We start from the raw sequence: 21,520 nt of genomic DNA, 5'->3' as shown, positions 1-21,520 counted from the left end.
CATGTTCTACCCAAGTTTGGCTAAAATCCAAATGTATTAGTTTCTGTAGGATATCACCTGTTCCTTCTGTACGTGAGTCCATTCTCAGTTTTGACATGGTAAAATCTAGCCATTATTTCTATCAAGACCGTATCCTCTTGCAGAAATATATACAAGAGCATGTCCAGATGGTACAGTTAGGGGTGCAGAAGATATAGAGGGAATGAATTAAACAGACAGAGAGAAATAGTGAAATAGAATGAAACAGGCTGATGCACAAAATCCAGCATCAGCAAAGCAAAAATACAAGGGATCCTGTTGCACAAAACCAGAACCCCATAGAAACCTCATCCCTGTTGATGCAGGAAGAGGCTGAGGAAATCATGGGAGAGAAAGAGCTGGGTTTCAATGGGAAGTTGCAGCTTAAACTATAACCCCAGTCCTCTGCAAGCCTCAGAGCATCCAGTTCGATCAGGGAACCTAAGGACACACATATACCCTTCATGCAGATACTCGAGTGTCTGATTCCTTCTTTGTGGGCCACTTCTGGTGTTCCTTTGAAATCCACAGCTCTGAGGAGCAGCGTCTTACTGATCTCTGTTCTACGTGCAGCCTGCAGACAGCTGCATCACTCTGCGTTTGTTCTCAGTGAAACCCTTTTGAGTGAAATATTGTTTTACTGACATGTCCACAAATATTCCTGAACGCTGCTCACGCAATGTTGATGCCTCAAACCACAAGGGAAATGATTCACTGTTTAGTGACTTCACAGCTCTCCTACTCAGCCCCAGAGGCACGCTTGTCTGGAGTGGAAGGATTAGCTTCAGGATGAGGCATTAGACAGGGATTCAAGAGAGCTGGGTTCTGTGCCACAGACTCTGTGGGTAACCTTGGGAGATTCACTTAATCCCTGTGTCTTGGTTGTCCACGTGTAAAATAGGAATGAAAACTGTCTTGTCTATTTAGATTGTAAACTCTTTGGGGCAGAGACTGTGGGTACGGCTATACTTACCGCAGTGTGCAGAGTACAGCCACTGCATGCCCAACTAGTATAGTGTCAACAGCAGTGTAGATGGTGAGGCACTGCTTAGGTGTGTAGAGTTGAGTGCCCTACACACCTGAACCCCCAGGGTACATTCCTTAAACTGCTCTTTACTTGCCCAAGCAGTGCCTCCCCCCATTTACACTGCTATTTTTAGCAGTGTAGTATCCTGCTGCCTCCTCACTGCTGGAACCTTTCACTGCCATGTGTCGCTGCATGCGTTGTGCCTGTACTCTGCAGGCCATCGTAAGTGTAGACAAGGCCTATGTGTACAGACAGCCCCTAGCACAATGGCACAGTCTCCCTTGGGGGCTCTAGTGGCTGACCTCATACAAATAATTAACAACAGTAGCTCTTCCGAATGCCTACGGTAGTGTCACTGGTGGCACCTCTAACATTGTAATACCTATTGGATAACAATACCATCTCGCTCTTACCTAGTGCTTTGTATTGGTAGATTTACAAAGGAGGGCAGTATGATTATCCCCTTTTTACAAATGGGGAAACTGAGGCACAGAGTGATTAAAGTGACTTGCTTATAAAAAAGTTGAGAGCTGAATCTGGAGCAATGGGGCCATCTCTGCCATTTTTTACTGTATCCCATGCTTCAGTCTGATTCACCTTCTCCTCCCGTTCACCTCAGTGCAGGCATTCAGCACTTCTGAAAATCAGATCTGCACTGTCCAAGAGGCAGTGTGCAACCGCAGTAGCCTCTCCACTAATCTTCTGCAAAACATTGAGCTCCCCATACCATTTTATCTTCCTGACTCATCGGTATTGGGAGCTCACTCACAGCTACTCAACAGCATTGTTGACTCTAAGATCTGTGATGAAGGAATCAAATGTCTTCCCACTTGACACTGTTGTACAGCAGAAACAATGCTGGCTTCTATGTGTCGGCATGGCTATTTGGGGAAATCTATGTACAGTTGATGAATTCTGTTTGAGATCATGAACTGTAAGAGTATTCTTTTATCAGACAACTAATTCCCCATTATAGGGATAGTCTGCCCTCTCTGCTGTCTTTTTACCTCCGTTATGGGATGAAATTCCAAGGGGTGGAGTCGTTAAACCTGGATAGTCGTCTATTCCAATGGAAGCACCCTTGGACAAAGAAGGTGGCCAAACCCAGAAAACTGGTCCTGTCAGGCAGGCTAGTAACCAGACAAATGATCAGATGGCGGGGGACTTTGAACACTTGATGAGACTGATCAGTGGGTCATGTGAGAGAGGGGACTGTGGCTTTATAAAAGGAGGACTCGTCCACCAGCCATTTGAGAGAGAGGGTGAAGAGACCAGAAGCAGAAAGCCAGGCTGTGGAGAAGGGGGAGGATCCAGTAATGTAATAAATAATCATGTAATGAGTGATTGATTTTGGAACCTTTTGCAAACACTGTGTTGTTATATGTTTCACCTACCCTGTGTCCCTGAGCAGGTAAACTGTAAATCAGAGCGCCACAAAGTTGGCACTGTGGGAAGGGGTGTGCTTACACAGTGAGGGTGTCTTTGTGGAAAGGGGGGCTCAGCACTGGAGGACAGCAGCAGCTGGACCATGAAGTCCCACTTCTGTGCAGGGATAACAGAGTGTCTGTCCAAGAAGCGCACCAGAGGCCAAAGAGAGAGACTGATCAAGCCTTCCCAGACCAAGGCAAGCTTAAGAGCACTCAGGTCCAGCCAGGTGAGCGACCAGCAGGGGGCGCTCTGACAGTCGCACTCTCCTTTGGTGAGCAGAATGCAGCACACTGGTTTCGAAGCACACTGATTTTTATCTTTTTCTTCTCCTGTCTGTGTATTTAAATGCAATCTAAATCTCAGCTGCCTGTGACCCTGCAATCATAAGACACAATTCCCCTTTTTGTTTGTCAGGGTTTTCAGACGCACTGACTGCTGTGCGACGCAGCAGAAATTCCTGCTTAAAAGTTTTCCAATTACCATTCAAATTTCCTTTTCTTCCGTTTTCAGAGAAGCTGTAGCTTGATTGCAGCCAGAGTGGCAGCAAAGTCTCATCGCCTCTTGTCATGTACCTTTGCAGCTGCATTAGTTAATTTCTTGTGGATTTCAGCCAGCCCTCCTGGTACCATGCAAAGCTCAGAAATCTCTCTGACTGGCCACCTGGTCTAGAATGTTTGAAGGCAAGGACTGATGGGTGTGCAGACTCCAAGCTGTTATGTTGCCCCCACTTAAATCCAGGACTACTGTTAAATCACCACACTTCATGTGAACCTCCTGGCTATTTTATTTGATGTTCTACAGTGGTACGTCTACACAGCATAAGCTATACCCGGATTGGCCTACCTGAGCTTGCTTGAATCCAGTTAGTGCAAGTAACAGTAACAGTGAAGACAGTGGAGTGTGGACTTCAGCACAGAGAGTACAAGCCAGGCATGGAAATGCTGTCTTCAGCTGGCACGGGTAACAGTGGATTCAAGCTAGCTCACAGAGGCTAGTCGGTGCACAGCTTTGATGTGTAGGCTACCCTTACTCTTCAGTTTTGATGAGGTGTAAGAGGATTTTATTAACAGTGCTTCTTAAGAGACTACAGACTAAGCTTCTTAATGAATATTAATGAATCATCTTAATTGATTCTCCCCTTAGATATTTTCCTTGAAAGGAAAGAGGAAAATAATCAGCGACAGGGTTCTTTATGCTCCCAGCACAACGGATGGGGTTGTGGAATCCAAGTCCAAAGCCCACTGGAGTCAATGGAAGGACTTAATTGAGCTTTGGCCTGGACCATGGTCACGGTTTGATGTGCTCTCCAGACTGGGGGCTTTGAATTGAAATGAAGGAGGAGAAGTGTAGTGGTTTGGAGTGGTTCCTTCCTGTCAGCCTCGGAGGGAGGCCACTCTGCCTTGCTATGCCACCTAGCAGCTGACAGCCAGTAGCTATAAGTGTCAGCAAAGAGTCCAAGGCCCTGGCCCCTTGGGGCGGGGCAGTTGGCAGTCTATAACCCAGCTCCCTGGCTGGGCAGACAGCAGACACAATCAGGCTCACACCCTCTGGGCAGGGCAGATCAACAGCAGTCTATGGCCCAGCTCCTTGGCTGGGGCAGACAAACGCAGGCTGTCCGGCCTAAGGGGGGGAGGCTGCCATCCCAGGGGTGGGATTGGCAGCCAGGAGACTCAGGGCCACCCAACTCCACCAGGTCCCAGCCCAGGGCCCTACCAGTGGCAAGTGGGTCACCAGGGATCCTCCTGAAACACGCTGCTTGTGATTTCAGCAGCACAACTGGACTAATGTCTGGTTTCCCTGGGCTACTTTCTACCCCGACCTGTTCATAGGTTTCCGTTGTTTGCACGTCCTCAGTCTCCTCAGGGTACTTGGTGGCCAGCATTCCCAGCAGCTGCTCGGGGTACTCAGCCAGCAGCAGTCTCAGCAGCTCCCCTCCCTCAGGGTCTTCCCACAGAGTCAGGGGTTGACACAGCTCGGTCCCTGATGCAGGGGTCAGGTAGGGTTGCCAGGCATCCACTTTTAAATCCAGCTGAACCCCTCAGCCCCACCCCTCCAGCCTGGAGCCCCCTCCTGCAGCCCAAACCCTTCATCCCCAGCCCCACCCCAGAGCCCACACCCCCTCCAGCACCCTAACCTCCTGCCCCAGCCTGGTGAAAATGAGCGAGGGAGCGGGGAGAGCAAGTGATGGAGGGATGGGGGATGGAGTGAACCGGGGGTGTAGCCTTGGAGAAGGGGCAGGGCAGGGGTGGGGCAAGGGTGTTTGGTTTTCTGCCATTAGAAAGTTGGCAACCCTAGGGCCAGCAGCAAGACAGAAGCATCCGGCTCCTTCCCTGGCTCTGGCCCAACTGAGCTGGAGGCTCCGCCTCTTATTCTTCCTGTTATACCCCTCTGGTTCCAGCATGAGGGACAGGCCTGGTCTGGCCCCACCTACCAGAGGGCCCAGAGTGGTTCCTCCCCATCAGCCTTGGATGGAACCCACTCCGCCTCGCTACAAGAAGATTTGAACCCTTCTGATTGCAAGGCCAGCCCTAGCAACACACACCAGTGCACGGGGGTCTGCTGGAGTTCATCCCAGGGCTTGCATCCTGGACATGTCATGCTGTCATGGAGTCGTTGGGGCGATGCTCTGGAACTACTCCCTGCGAAGCCAGACAGGACTCTGTGGGAGCCTCCTCTCTCTGAGCAGACTGGCACCAGGGCAAGAAGCTCACACAGCTTTGACCTTCCTGGGTCTGACCTCGGAGCATTCAGCATCTCCTTCCACACCGTGTGCTTCCCGCAGCGAGTCCGCCTGGGTGGGGCTCCTGGGGAAGCCAGAGGGCCTGCACCCCAACTCTGCAGTCAGACATGACCCTCAGCCAACCAGTAAAACAGAAGGGTTATTAGTCGACAGGAACACCGTGTAGGACAGAACTTGTTAGCACAGAAATCCGTGACTTTCAGCCAAGTCCATCTTAGGGCAAGGGGAGCCCAGAACCAGTGCTCTGGCCCTCTCCCTGCGCCCCAAGCCAGCCGAGACTGACTCGCTTCCAGCTGCCTGCCCCTGCCCTGCCTGTTGCTCCTCCTCGGGCCTTTGTCTTGCTTTCTGGGCCAAGAGTCACCTGGTCACATCCTCCTCCTGGGTCTCAGGTTATGAGGGGGCATCCATAGCATCTGTGCAGGCAGCTGGAGCAACCCCCAGAAAAGTCACACACCCCTATTCCCACCACCTAGACATTGGTGCAATACACAGGGAAACTGAGGCACACACAGCATTCATGCAAAACAGTAAGACTCACATAGGCTCACATACAACATAACAAGGGAAAATCCCCACTTCATCACACATGCCAATTGGACAATGCATGATTTTTATCTCCTTGAGACAATGGGCTGTGCTGTCCCCCCGCCTCCAGACCCCCTGCACTCCTGGAGTCTGACAGTGCAGGTAGCCAAGAAACACTGGGTGTTTGTCTACACAGCAAAGAAAAACCCATGGCTGGCCTGTGCCAGCTGACTCAGGCTCGCAGGGTTTGGACTGTGAGGGATGTTTCATTGCTATGTAGACATCTGGACTTCAAGGACTTGGGCTGGAGCCCAAGCTCTGGGACCCTCCCACCTCACAGGATCCTAGAGCCTGGGCCCCAGCCCGAGCCCAGATGTCTCCATAGCAGTGAAACAGGCCCACAGCCCAAGCCCCATGAGCCCAAGTCAGCTTAAGAATTAAAAACTTAAGAACAAACAAACAAAGAAAAAACCCTTGAGATTCTCACATAATCACTTGAACTTAAAGCTAGGGCTATAGGGAAACACCCCCAATATCATGAGACTACAGATGCAATTGCAAGAGTTGGAAACCCTGTGTAATTGTAAGAAAACAGAAATTATGGCACACAACATTTTGATTAATAACCAATTAATATGGATTTTTTCCCATTAGAACAATGCTAAATAGCTTTTATTAATAGTTTGAAAGCATATATAGCAAAACACCAAATATAGAATATGTATGTTTTAAAGATAAAACACTAGCTATAAGAGCTGTTATAAAAATGAGGTGGGTGCAAATTCCACTGAAATGTTGGGAAATTCAAAAGCATTTTCTATTATGTAACAGTCAGGTTTCACCACTCACTGCCTCAGCACTGCGAGCTTCCCAGTCTAATATGAAGGGACAGAGCTCTAGGAGGTCAATGGCTCAACACGTTGACATTTCAGTATGGATGGGACAGCACAGGCCTCTCAGAAGTCACTGGCTCAGCAACCTTGTTGGGCTGATGGGCAGGGAAAGGACTCTTTGAGGTTACTAGTTAGAGATGCCCAGAAAATGGATTTCCAGGTCCATGTTGAGTTTCTGGAAATGTTTTCATCTGTATTCAGCTCAGAATTAGAGGTGGTTGGCAGAAGAAAAGGATACAAAATTCTGTGAAAATGTTGTCAAATCCAAAAGCATTTTCCATCCTGGTATGTTTTGCAACGAGTTAGTTTTCATTGTCCACATTCTTTGCAGAATTATTTTGAAAAACAGGAGTGTTTCTCTTTCCAAATTAGAAAATGTTGACAGCTAGGTGTTTGTGTTCTGAAAAAATCCCACCATGTGACTAAGCTGTCCAGTTAAAAGTTAAAGGAACAATACCAAAAATGAAATACATTTAGCAGGAGAACCCAGAGGTGGCATTTTGTTATTTAAAAATAAATTAGACTGTGGAACTCCCTGCCACATGAAGTCATTGAAACCAAGAACCTAGCAAAATTCAAAAAGGGATTGGACATTTATATGGACAAGAACTTCCAGAGTTATAACAAATATTACCACCTAGCTCTTAGATTGTGCCTTTGATCAGCAGATGACAAACATTTCAGGAGGGATATTAAACCTCTTGCTTCAGGGCTCAAACGCATCTCTAATAGAGATCAGGATGAGACCTCCATGGGGGTCAGATTATCCCACATCTGCCCATTTCAAAGGTTCTTACACCTTCCTCTGAAGCATCCATGAGGCTGCTCTCACTTGTTCCAGCATGTGATGGCCTCCAAGAGACCATCTGCCAGCCGGAGATGGCTGGAGCACAATAAGCTTCAGCCAGGCCCCCTCAGTGCCTCTTCCTATCTGACATGTCCTTGCCACAGGGGCAGCAGGCAGGAAGGCATAGGAGCTAGTCTGCTGGTTCAACACCCACTGGGGAAAAAAACACGAGTGGCACAAAGGGAATGGAGTGAGGCAAACCATCTGCCCCAAAATGTTTCCAGGAGATATTCCATTTTAAAAAAAGACCAAACTTTTACTCCCCAAAAGCACTTAATTAAAAATATTCGGCCCATTGTGGGAAGGGGTTTGTCTTGCTTAAACAAAGCGAGTTTGACATGATCAAGCTGTAGGTCTCAAAGCTATTTAAATCCATTATAGCTCTTGTCTTCTCCCCCACACCAAACACATAGACAATGATAGAGGAGCCTGGCTTGGGTGACAAAGACCATGGCCTTATGAAATTGAGCATCCCTGAAAATCATATCGTTTGTCACAGAAGGCCTGCTCGTGACTTTACCTGTCTAAAGTAAAGGTACTTCTCCAGACCACACTACAATAGTATGTGATGACATCCCAGTCTTTAACCTATGTAGCGTCGCAGGGCAGCACTGTTATCCCCATTGTACAAATGGGAAACTGAGGCACAAAGCAACTAAATAATTTGCCCACATCCACAGGTGAAGTCAGTGGTTGATCATGGAACTGAACGAGGATCTCCTTACTCTCAGGCGAGCACCCTCCCTGCTGGGCCAGCCCTCTTTCTGCCAGTATGCCCCCAATCCCACAACTGACTCCATATAGTGGGTGGGGGAGGAGGCTAATGAGGTTAATGGGGTCCACGCAGGCGCAGGAGTAGGTTGCAGGGTCATGGCCATAGATCTGTTCTACTTCATGCTTCACCTTCTAACTATTCAGATAAACATTCAGTTCTCGGGTTGCGCTGGTGTGGTGAAGATGGAACAAACTGGAGACTGTTTTTATGACACTTGGCTGGAGGCGCCAAGTCTTACAGGAGTCAGCTAACTTTGTTACATCCCGGTTTAAGGTGGCATCAAGCTTATGAAACGTCCGGGCCTGGTTACCGCAACAGATGTCGTTTGCGTAAATGAACTTTCATGAGTCCATTGTTGGCAGGTCATTAATGTAAAGGTTGAACAGGGTTGATGAAAGCACAGAGCCCTGGGGTAACCCATTGCTTTGTTGTCTCCAAGCACTCGTCTTCTCACCCATATGGACTCTGAACTGCGTATCGCGGAGGAACAGTTCAGCAACGCCTGTGACCCAAGGTACCAGGACCCGTGATACCTTCACAAGCAGGGCAGTGTGCCATACCGTATTGTACGCTGCTGTTAGATGGATGAAAACAGGACCTGTTTTCAAGTTTCTCTGGAGGCCATTTTCAACAAATGTGGTCAGCACGAATACTTGGTCACGTGTGCTATGGCCTCGGTGAAAGCTGGCTTGGTCAGGGCTCAAAATTCTCTCTGGGTCGGGTAATATGCGCTGTAGGACCAAGCGCTCCAGTGCCTGGAAGCACACCGACAATAATTATATGGGTCGATAGCTTGATTTGGGTCCTTCCCAGGCTTTAGGAGGCCAATGACTCTTGCAGTGTGCCATATCTTCCGTAGCCTGCCTTCACTGATGACTCTGGTGAAGAATTTCACAAGCTAAAGCCGAGCACGGGAGACAAGGATTTTCAGGAATTCTGGAGATATGGTGTGATAGCCCGCAGCTGTTCCACATTTGATGCTACCCAGTGTCTGTTCCAGCTCTGTTCCAGTGAATGGTTCTGGGCAGCGTCTGATCTGTTGTACACGTTTAAACATACGCCATTCGTTCCTCACCTTTTTTCGCACCTATTTCTCCAAAGGTGCTCTGGCTACTTTCAGTAGGTGTCTGGCTACCTGGTTAGGTGTCACTGAGGGTCAGCAGAGGGCACGTGGCTGCTGCCTGCTCCAAGGCGTCGGAGCAGACTCTAGCATTTGCGGCTGGAGCGGGTAAAGCTCATCCTCCCGATCGTCTCCTCCCATCTGGCTCGGCAAGCAGCATCCAATGATTCGATCAGATGGTGTGATAAATGAAGGGTGGGGAGGTGGGGGTAGCTCCCTTTTATGGACACCCAGCCAGCCAGCCAGCTATAAAATCCCTGTTAGTAGCTGTTCTCTACTTGCTTTACCTGTAAAGGGTTAAAAAAGTCCACAGATAAAGGAAGGGAGTGGGCACCTGACCAAAAGAGCCAATGGGAAGGCTAGAACTTTTTAAAATTGGGAAAAAACTTTCCCTTTGTGTCTGTTGCTGTTCTCTGGAGAGAGGGGTCAGAGCAGGACAGGGATGGAGCTATGCTGTAAAAAGCTTTAAATCCAGGTATGAAAAAGCATCAAATCATACCTCAAACCTACTTATCTGAAACCCCAGATATGTAAGTAAATCAGGGAATGTCTAGGAAGTGCAATCAGGGTTATATATTTTATTTCTTATTGGCCTGTGGACTCCTCAGTGCTAACCCCAGATGCTTTTGTTTGCTTGTAATCTTTAAGCTGGACCTCAAGAAGGAACCTTGATGCTTAATTTTTGTAATTGTTTTTTTTAAGATCTAGCAAAAAGCCTAAGTTCCAGATATATTTCCTTTCTTTTTGTTTTTAATAAAATTTACCTTTTTTTTTTTTTTAAAAGAACAGGATTGGATTTTTGGTGTCCTAAGAGGTTTGTGCAGGTTTTTTTAATTAGCTGGTGGCAACAGCTGATTTCTTTGTTTTCCTTTCTCAGCTCTTCTCCAGAGAAGGGGTGAAAGTGCTTGAGGGTACCCTACAGGAAGGAATTCCCAAGTGCGCCTTCCTGGGTTCCAAGGCGTTTTGCATTTGGGTAGTGGCAGCATCTACCCAGCCAAGGTCAGAGAAAAGCTGTAACCTTGGGAGTTTAAAGAAGCTGGGACTGGCAAGTATTAAATTTTAGAATCCTTGTGGGCCCCCACCTTCTGCACTCAAAGTGCCAGAGTGGGGAATCAGTCTTGACAGATGCTCAGCGACATCTGGGTCACCAGATGCCTCATACCACTCGAACAAGGTAGCGCACTCCTCATCGAGATGGGGGATGTAGACCAGGCAGCAACCGCGTGGGATGGCTCTGCAGTCTGTTTTGTTGATAGCACCACAGAAGTGATAGTAGGTCTCATTTACCGATATGCCGTGCTGGTATTGTCACCACACTCTTCTCCAGCACTTCCTGACATTTTTCCCAGTCGGCCTTTCAGAAGTTCCACCGCTTCTTTTTGGAACTCTTGACTACTGGGAGCTGTAGCCCGAAATGGGTCAGCGACGGTCTGTGTTGGCTGCATGAAAAGTTATCCAAGACATGGCATGTGGCTGGCTAAGGATGGCCATGAACTCAACTGACCCAGCACAAGTCAGGAGAGTAGTCACGATCCTATCTAGAAGAGTGGGATGTGCCTCGCAGCTTAGCATCATGGATAAGGGCAAGGTCGTTTTGAGATGCCCAGTCTGCAAGTTGCTCACCGTCAGTGCCAAGCTCATACCTCCAGTCTGTGTGATGGCTGTTTAAGTCTCCGACGTAGACAGCTGGGTGTGGGAGGTTTGGTAGAACCTGTTGGTTCCACCTGACACTTGGAGGCTTGTAAACATTTGCCAGCCAGAAACTGCCAACCTGGATGCTGTGACAGAATTCACTAGACATCAGCTGAACGGCATCTGCAATATCGGACCGAATGCAAGTGGCTTGGCCATGCTTTGGGTGTGCCACGTGGCACAACAGGTCAAAGCCATCCCTACTGTAACGCCGGCTTCTGCAGTTGCCACGTGTATCTTTTGCAAGCCAATGATGTCGATAGTATGTCAATGAGCAAGAACGACGAGTAAATCACTCTTGGCAGTCGACAAACCTTCTATGTTGAGTTGTAACACGCGTAGAGCTGGACCAACAACATAGAAGTCAGCGGGCTGCACGTTGGGGTTGTCGGTGATGACAGTGCCGGGATTCATTGAGCTGGTGTTCGACAAATTTGGTTTGCTGGTTGGATCATTAGCTTCCCTGACTGCTGTCAGGTACTGGCGGGTGGAGTGACGAGGACGCTGATCCATTGCCACTGATTGGAGAAGCCTAATCAATTAGACATATTCAGAATCTCTGCACCCCTTTTTGTTGTCATGGTAACAAACTGAGAATCTATACGGAGTGTCTGCTCGGGGATGACTTAACCTCAGCGCATAAGTTGAAGAGGAGGGGAAGATAGATTCCTCGCTCGGTGCTGAGTCCTGCAAAGGGCTGGGCAGCTCCTGACTCAGTGACGCACAGATGTGGGCACTGGCAGAGGACATCTGCAGTGCATCAGTTATCAGCTGCCATCTCTAGGGTGAAGCTGTCGATGTTGATAGGTGCTACCTGGTAACAGGAATACCCCGTAACAACAAGAAAACCAGCTGGCTCCTATATAACACTATTCATCAGCAGATCTCCGAGCATTTCACAAAGGAGGTCAGTATCGTTCACCCCATTTTATAGATGGGGAAACGGAGAGGTGCAGTCACTTGCCCAAGTTCATCCAACAGACCAACGAATGCCAGGCCACTGCCTTAACCACTATGACATTTGCCTCCAGCAATACCTGGCCTGCACAGCATCACTGGAGGGATGACAGGGTCAGCGTTATCTTACATGGATGCTTTGTGGGGACAATGTTGCCAATACCAGTCTTGCCCACCTCCTGATGCTCCCAGTGCTCAGTACCTCCCACTCTCACACATAGGAGCAGGTGCCTCACCCCCCCCCCCAGACTCTCAGCAGGTGAAGGGTTGCTTGATCACAGTCTATAAGTACCTACATTGGGAACAAATATTTGAGAATGGGCTCTTAGCAGAGAAAGGTCGAACACCATCCAAGGGTGGGAAGTTGAAGCTAGACAAATTCAGACTGGAAATAATGTGTAAATTTTTAAAGGTGAGAGTAATTAACCACTGGACCAATTTACCACGGGTCGTGGTGGATTCTCCATCACTGACCATTTTTAAATCAATGCTGGATGTTTTTCTAAGAGCTCTATGCTGGGAATTATTGTGGGGCAGGTCTCTGGCCTGTGCTATACAGGAGGTCAGACTAGATGATCACAACGGTCCCTTCTGGCCTTAGAGTTTATGAAAAAGTTTTTACTCTCAGAATTTCCTTATATCATGTGTTTTACAAATTGCCTGTGGCATTTCAGCCTGTGTCGTTAGCTTTTAAATCGGAAGATATTTATCTCCACACTGGGAAACCTTAACATGGTGTGAAGAGGTGGAGGCATTCCCGTGATGCCTCTGAGCTTCCTAGGAGCGTGTGGTGCTTCTAAAATCGCCAGGAGGCCAAAGCATCTCACAGCCTCCACAGGACCCCCTTTGGTACTCAAACTCCACAGAAGATCCTTCAAAACCTTGGGTAAACTTCATGAAGCCCATCAGTTCGTTGGCTAACCTCAGAAAGTCCATCAGTAAATTACTCAGTGCACATAGCATGGCAACCTTCAGAGGATCCATCCTTGCCCCAATTAACATTATAAACTTTAATAGAGCTTGGTCATGGTTCTGTTTCCAAGGTGAGCAACTCCACAATTAAACCTTTTAATTTATCCCAGATCCTTCTGGAATTCAGCAAGAGTTCCTGGATGAAAATCCTGTTAAGATACTAGGGCTAAGCTGTTTCTGAGAAAAAGGCATGTCAAAAAAATAAAAATAAAATAAAGCATTTAAGAAAGTAGCTGGTTCACTTTTTTGAAGTGTCTTTAAAAGACCCTGATCTCAGCTGTGTCTTTCCTGATTTGATTCAGATCTTGCCATAATATTCTCCAAGGTCACAGACCACATCTAAATGTGCTTTGTGAACAAAGACTTTTTCAATAACTTCAGATGGAGCCTGGTAAAAGAAGGATAATTACAATCAGAACTATGGAGAAATTGGTGTCTCTCCACCATATGGTTAAAGTTGGGTAAAAATTTTGGACAGATAATTTATTTGATGAAAAATGCAGTTTTGGTCAACCCAAATCTAGTCACATATTTGACACTAATAGTTTTGGTCCGCAACAAAATGACTAACAGAACAGGAAAATGTGGTGGTGCCGTCATTTCCCACCCCTCCCCCCTTAGCCCTGTTAGTTAGATCATGCACCTAGGAGATGAGAGACCCAGGTTCAAATCCCTGCTCCAGAAGTGACCCAAACCAGACTTTCTCAACTCATCAAAAATTCTAAAGGATCTCAGACCCAAACCATATTTTGTTTGAAATTTTTCAGAACTGCCACCAGACTGGAAAATCAGTTATTTCCCCAGCTCTGCACATGGGACCTTTACATGTATACCCTATGTGGGCTAAGTAATTTACTATGAATACCAATAATAATATTTAACATTTATATTTCAGTAATGCTGAAAGGTTTGACCAAGCTGCAACCCCATTGTGCTAGATGCTACATAAATATGTAGCAAATGACAGTTCCTGCCCCAATAAGCTTACAGTCTAAAAGAAGTGTGGCTGAATTAACATTGCAGTGGGAATATTTTACATTTCCTGGCCTTTTTTGTATATAAGCTATACAACCTTAATGTTGCACTAGATGTTTTGTGCATTTCATTTTAATAATACATAATCTCATTCATGGTAAGTGTAAGTAGCTCATTAAAATATGACCACTGCACTACTCTCATACTAACATCACTTAGCCTTTGACCTATGTCTTAAAACACCACCCACTGTAGAATGTAGTAGCAAAGAAATGCACTGCTTCTCTTCTGTCATTATGTAAGTGTGATGTTCCTCTCTGGTGTTATCTGGACCAGTGATCTGCTAGGTCACTCCAATCCTTGACTCTAGGAGCCAACCTGACCCTGCACTGCTGTGAGAACCCCCACTCCTGGGCTGTTCACACACAGCCTCTGGCATGTAAGCCGCTCCTTGAATTGTGCAACCAAATGACACTTGCCAATATTTCCGGTCCCAGACACAACCCTAGGAACCTCTATCTTGCAGTGTCTGGTTATGCCCACTGGACACTGCAAGCTTATATGAGTTTGTCAATTTAACAAAGAAATTGATATGTACCAGGCTTGTTATTGCATGGGGAGTCTCTGACATGCTTCAAACCAAATGCACTGCTTCAGGTAGACTAAACAAACATTTATTAACTACAAAGATAAATTTTAAGTGACTATAAGTCAAAGTATAACAAGTCAGATTTGGTCAAATGAAATAAAAGCAAAACGCATTCTAAGCTGATCTTAAAACTTTCAGTGTCCTTACAAACTTAGATGCTTCTCACCACAGGCTGGCTGGTTGCCCTTCAGCCAGACTCTCCCCTTTGATCAGCGCTTCAGTCGCTTGGTGGTGGTGTCTGTAGATGGAGTTGGAAAAGAGAAGAAGAGCATGGCAAACATCTCGTCCTTTTATCATGTCCTTTCTTCCCTCTCGGCTTTGCCCCCACTCTTAAGAGTCAGGTGAGCATTACCTCATCGCAGTCCCAAACTGACCAAAGGGAGGGGAGGAATCACTGGAGAGTCCAACAGATCCTTTTGTTGCTGCCTAGGCCAGCGTCCTTTGTTCCTGTGAGGCTGGGCTGGGTTTGTCCCATACATGCCCTGATCAGGTGTGAACTGCCCCTCTGCTCTTGGAGAGTTTTCACCTGGGCTTATTTTAAGCCATGAAGACACATTTTCCATCTCATAACTATATACATGAAATTGTAACCTATAACATTACTGTAACAACAATTACTATAACATCACTATAGCAACAATGCTCAATGCATCATGAGCCTTCCGAAGACACCTGACATGACAAACTTTGCATTGGATACGACACAATCATTTTACAAGGATGACCATAGGAATGCTGGGTGTTCCCCTGAGGTACAGAGTGTCACAGTAAGTATATGTCTATCTGCTGGTGTTTTTACTTTCAATATTCATTTAATTAATGTAATGTAATTTAATTAATGTTGATCTTTGGTTCTCTCCCTTTGTAGTGATTTTGTTGTTGTAGGAAAGCTGTAGAGAAAAGACAGAGGTGTCCTCCCGGTGATAAGATCTGTGTTCATTCTAATCTCCTGTAAAAGAGATTTCTAGTGCCATGGGCCAGCCGCTGAGAAAGCTTCTGCAAGCCTCACTACTGAACTTGACATATCAGTTTGTACTGTGTATGTATCACATCAAAAATCGGCATTAAAGGAACACTAAGGTTGCAAAGTCAAGCACTCAAAATTAGGAAATGCAAGAATTAAAGTTGCCCATGCAACCCTAATTCGGCCCCCTTTTGTGTCTGCATTATGGCGCAATTTTGAATTACGTGACCCTTTTTTTTTCCACTGGACCCCTGCCTCATTCAGTGTACTCACTGAGTAAGTAGCTATTCAGTATTTCACTTTACTCTGTCATTCAGTGTGGCCCCAGTCATTAAATTCTGCACACCATAAAAACCCTGCTCTGAATAGTGAATTAATAATTTCCACATGGGCTTTTCTAGGATGCTCACCACTGTAGCACCCGAGTGCTTCACAGACATTAATTAGGGCCACAACACCCTAGTGAGGGGTATTATTATCCCCATTTACCCATGGGGAACTGAGGCACAGCGACGTTAATGGCACAAGTGAGCGCTAATTTTGGGGAGCCAGTCTGGGACACCTAGGACCTGATTTATCAGAGAACTTAGTGTTTGATAGCATGTTGCACTCAGCTCCCATTGACTTCAGTTGCACATGTCAGTGCTAAGCATTTTTGCAAATCAGAGCCCAGGAAATGAGGAACACACAGTTAGTCGTCATCTGTGAAAGGTTTGGAGACATTGTCCAGCATCACCCAGGAACTCTGTGGCAAAGGCAGGGCTAGAATCCAATTCCCCAGGGCTGCATTCAACAGACCTATCCAACAGATTGTCCTTTCTCTTCCTTAAGTCCCCTGCTTCATTAACTACAAATCTTCCAACGGAGCCATGAACATGTATGCAGTGCGGTTCAAGAACTCCCTGGATGCCCGGCCCTTTTGCAGCAAGAGGGAGACCCTGGCACCCACTGATGTAGGATGCATCAGGTTGCACCCCTCTTCCAGCTCCTCCAGAACCTCTTACTGAGGGTCTGGCTGCACTTTTCTCTGCACTTCCTGATCTATGCACACCCCATCTGGGGCTCCATAAAATGACAGGATCTCCTTCTCCTCCCGGTGCTGGCCGAGAGAGCCATCCATCACTCCAGGAGGAGGAAGCTGGATGTGAGAGTTGGCGGTATGCTCCATGATTGTGGGGCCTATTTCCGGTTCCTTGTCCGCTGAGGTCTCCAGCCAGAGTTCATCTGGGCAGTGTCCACTGACTGCCTGGGGATGCCTTTGTGGCGTAGTAGGCACTATCCAGAGTTCTCTGCTCAGTGTCCCCTTCTAGATTCCTGATTTTTTACTGCTGACCTCACTCATGTTCCTGTTTTTTCATTTGTTGTCCCAAGAAACCAGTTGTGTCCTGGGCCTATTGATTCCTACCCCTTAACTGAGGGGGCAGGTCATTAGTTAGTGGCAGGCCTAGACCCGCCTGATTCAGTACTACAGGTAGTACAAAACTTCCAGCTTCTGCAATGAATGAAGCAAGGTTCCTTCAGACAATAGCCTTATTAACTACATCACGGAAATTAATTCCCAGGGCACTGTCCATCCTGTGCACTGAATGAGGGAGGGCCTCTGTGGGAAAAATAGTAGGTGACCCTGCAAGCAAAGACCGTCTCATAATACACAGGCACAATGGAGCTGAATTAAGATTGCAAAGGCAATATTTCTTCTGGCATTTCCTAACTGGGGAGTGCTTCCTAACTTTGCAAAGTTAATGCTCTTTTAATGTATTGTGTGTTTTTCTAGAAAAATCAAACTGAAAAAGCAATAATTCTACCACGTGGAATCATATTGACACCCCCATGGGCCATCAGCAGGGTGGGAATCTTCAGATCCACAGCACAGAACGCTGATGTTTGAGATAACAGAGTATCTGATATCAAGAGTAGGCTATCATCCAATACATGGGCCAAATGCTAGAAGGAGATGAGGCACATTTTGCCAGTGGGTTTCACAGCTATTTGCTCAAGACCCCTGGCTTCTATTCCAGGTTCTTAGGGAAGTGGGTTGAGTGGTTACAGGTCATTCTGCTCCCTTTCCCTTCAAGCCCAACCCCTTCTTCTTCTGGCCCCCTACTCTGTTGTTGTTCCACTCTCCTCCTCGGCCTCTCCTTGGCTCCTTGTCCCTGTCCCTCATCCTATCTCAGCTCCATGTCACAGTGCCCCTGCACCCATCTCAGTTCCTGGATCCAGTTCACATACCCCCACCCCTCACTCCTCATCCAGGTTGCCACCTGCTCTGCACTTCCATCTTGGTCTCCCCTTTTACACTCTCCTGGCCCCTTGTCCCACTCTCCCCCATTGCCACCACCTCCTCCTGAGGCCTAGGTCCTCCCTCTTCTGTACTCCAATCTCATGGTTGCCCCTCCCCCATGGGGCAGGGCAACCCGCCTGACAAAGTGCAAGTCCCCGCTCTAATGTATGGAGGTGCCTAGCCTAAACAACTGTAAGCATTTTACAATGTATGTTCCCCGGACCTTGCTCTGAGATGTGGCTGAACGGTTTTAGCTGAAATTCCACCCACCCCCCAGAAAAAACTACTCTGAGGCAAAGACCCGTCGTGGGAAATGGCAGCCCGGATGCTTAGAGTTTGTCAAAGTTACAAGCAACTGACATCAGCATCTTATAATGGACTGTGTGAGTCAGCATTCCTCAGGCTGGGGGTCCTGACCCAAAAGGGGGTCACAAGATGACTGTAGGGGGGTTGTGTGATCAACTTTTTCCTTGCCTTCAGTGGCGGGCAGCTGGAAAGCGGCAGCTGCTGGCTGGGCACCCAGCGCTGGCCCTGCACAAAGGTGGTTACTTAGCTCTGTAAGGGTCTTCACTAATACCGCGAAAAGTACAGAGGGGCAGGGAAGAGTCATCCCAGCCTGAAATATTTTCGAAGGGAAGCCCTGCCAAAAAAAAGTTTGAGAACCCCTGCTGTAAGTCAGCTTTGATTAGAGCTCCCTCTACCTGCACTGCCTTGAGAAGACTCACCCACGTCCAACACACAGTATGGGATTGGAATGTCTCAAATACCTAGGAAAGGATTATTCTGGATCTTGTAACATCATCTTAAAAAGCACAATATTTGGCCATAACTGCTTATGTGTTTGAGGGCAGGATCAAGATGCATATGTGGAAAATTGACCCTTAATCCCTAGACAACTTGCCAGTTCCCTCGTGACTGGCTCATGTCCAGGTTTTTAGCAAGGACAGTGGGGATGGTGAGCCAGGGAGAACAAAATGTCTGTAGTTTCTGGAAGATGAGGTGGGTTGTGAGTCAGCGAGTCCGGATCTACTTCACCTCCCCTCTACTTGGAACCAGGCCTTCTCCATCAGCTGCTCTTCCTGCTGCCAGCTTCACATGCTGTCAGGTCCCACACCGCCTGTGTCCAGGAAGCTCTAAAAGGAAAGTGCATGGGTCTGCATCAGACGGTGGGGAGGGAAGAGGTTTCCTGGCCTATATCCCAGAGTGGCTCGGTAGTGAAGAGTAGGCCAACTGAGAAGAATACATGGGTGGGGAGAATGAAACTGAATGCCTGAAGTGGGTGGGCACTGAACTTTGTCGAGAACTTTCCAAACAGAACCGTTTTCCATTGGAAAATGCTGATTTGATAAAATCAAAATATTTCTAGAGAATGTAGTGTTTGTTGACATTGTCATTGGGAATGTGGTGGGCCTGGCACCGCCCAGCCCCTTTGTGGCAGGGGTGAGATGGGGTTTCGGAACCATGCCACTCCCAAGTTTGCGTGTTTACCTCTCTGTGGGTGGCCTAATGCGGCCTAATGGCCTCTCTCCATGCAATCACCCCTTGGGCGGGGTAGTGTGCCCTAACGGCTAGAGACCATATAAATCGCTCCCAGCATTGGAGCAGTGCGGCCCAATGGCCAGAGTCCATATAACTCTTCCCTCGCAGGTGGGGTAGTGCGGCCTAGTGGCAGAGTCCATGTAACTCACCCCAAGTGTCAGAGCAGTGTGGCCCAATGGCCAGAGTCCATATAAATCACTCCCAGCATTGGAGCAGTGCATCCCAATGGCTGGCGTCCATATAATCATCCCTCTCAGACAGGGTAGCGTGGCCTAGCAGCCAGAGTCCATATGATTCCTGTGGCGTGTGTGTGTGGGGGTGGTGGTAAGGGGACCCGGGCCCGGCCTCTCCACCGGGTCCTGACCCAGGGCCTTGGTAGTAGCAAGTTCCCCTTGCCACCAGCTCGGCAGGGATCCGCCTAAAACACGCCAAGCGTCTGTACGGCTCTAACGCCGTTTTCCTCTAAAGTTCCCCTGGGTCACTTCCTACCATAAACTCCGGGTTCTGCACTTTGGGGGGTCCTCCGGTCTGTTCTCCTCCTGTGACATACTCCATCTGGGTATCAGAGTCCTGGCTTGGCTGGCCTCTGGATCCTGGAGTGCAGGCTGTCCCTCCTCAAGAGCTGGCGGCGTGCCTCCTTCCCCTCCAGCGGTCAGCCCCGACTGAGCATCTCTGCAGGCTTTTATACCTGTTCTCCAGTTGGAGCATGCCCAGCAGAGCCTCAGGGGCGTGGCTTCCTTTGCTAGGAAGGAACGGTTAACCCCTCTGCCCCGTCACAGGGAGCACTATTGAAACATTTAATTTGGATAGGGGTGAAATGCTTTGTTTAGTTTAGACATTTAATTCCTCTTACGTTATATTATCATTTAGACTAATTCTAAGGGAATTATAGACCGCGTATCCTAACTTCAATACCTTGAAAGCTATTGGAGCAAAAAATACTAAACAATTAATTTGTAAGCACCTGGAGGATAATAAGGTTATAAGAAATAGTCAGCATGGTTTTGTCAAGAAAAAATCATGCCAAACCAACTTAATTTCCTTCTTTGATAAGATTACTGCCCTAGTGGGTGGGTGGGAGCCATAGATGTGATATACCTTGATTTTAGTAACGCTTTTGACACAGTTCTGCACGACATTCTCATAAGCAAACTAGTGAAATGTGGTCTAGATGAAATTACTATAAGGTAGTTGCACAACTGATTGAAAGACCATACTGAAAGAGTAATTATCAACAGTTTGCTATCAGATTGGGAGGGTATATCAAGTGGGGTCCCACAATGGGTCAGTTCTGGGCCCAGTACTATTCAATATTTTTATTAAAGACTTGGATAATAGAGGGGAGATTATGCTTGTAAAATCTGCAGATGACACCAAGTTGGGAGGGGTTGCAACCACTTTGGTAGACAAGTTTAAAATTCAAAATGACAGTGACAAATTGGAGAATTGGTCTGAATTCAACAAGATTAAATTCAATAAAGACAAGTGCAAAGTACTTCACTTAGGAAGGAAAACTCTAATGCACAACTACAAAATAGGGAATAACAGTTTAAGTGGTGGTAGTGCTGAAAAGGACCTGGGGGTCACAGTGGACCACAAACAGAATGAGTCATCAATGTGATGCTGCTGCAAAAAAAGACTAGTATGATTCTGGGGTGTATTAACAGGAGTGTTGTATATAAAAGACACAGGAGATAATTGTCCCCTCTACTCGGCACTGGTGAGGCCCCAGCTGGAGTACCGTGTCCAATTCTGGACACCACAATTTAGGAAGGATGTGGAGAAACTGGAGAGAGTCCAGAGGAGAGCTACAAAAATGATAAAAGGTTTAGAAAACCTGACCTGTGAGGAAAGGTTGAAAACACTGGGCATGCTTAGTCTTGGGGAAAGATGACTGAGGAGTGATCTGATAACAGTCTTCCAATATGTTAAGGGCTGTTACAAAGAGGACTGTGATCAATTCTTCTCCATGTCCCCTGAAGGTAGGACAAGACGTAATGGGCTTAATCTGCAGCAAGGGAGAGTTAGGTTAGATATTAGAAAAAACTTCCTAACTCTATGGATGGTTAAGCTCTAGAATAGGCTTCCAAGGGAGGCTGCGGAGTCCCCATTAAGGGA

The sequence above is a fragment of the Lepidochelys kempii genome, chromosome 5, assembly GCF_965140285.1.
Source record: "Lepidochelys kempii isolate rLepKem1 chromosome 5, rLepKem1.hap1, whole genome shotgun sequence".
In the NCBI taxonomy this organism is placed as follows: domain Eukaryota; kingdom Metazoa; phylum Chordata; order Testudines; family Cheloniidae; genus Lepidochelys; species Lepidochelys kempii.
The sequence above is the reverse complement of the archived record's forward strand: the minus strand, read 5'-3'. Positions refer to the sequence as shown.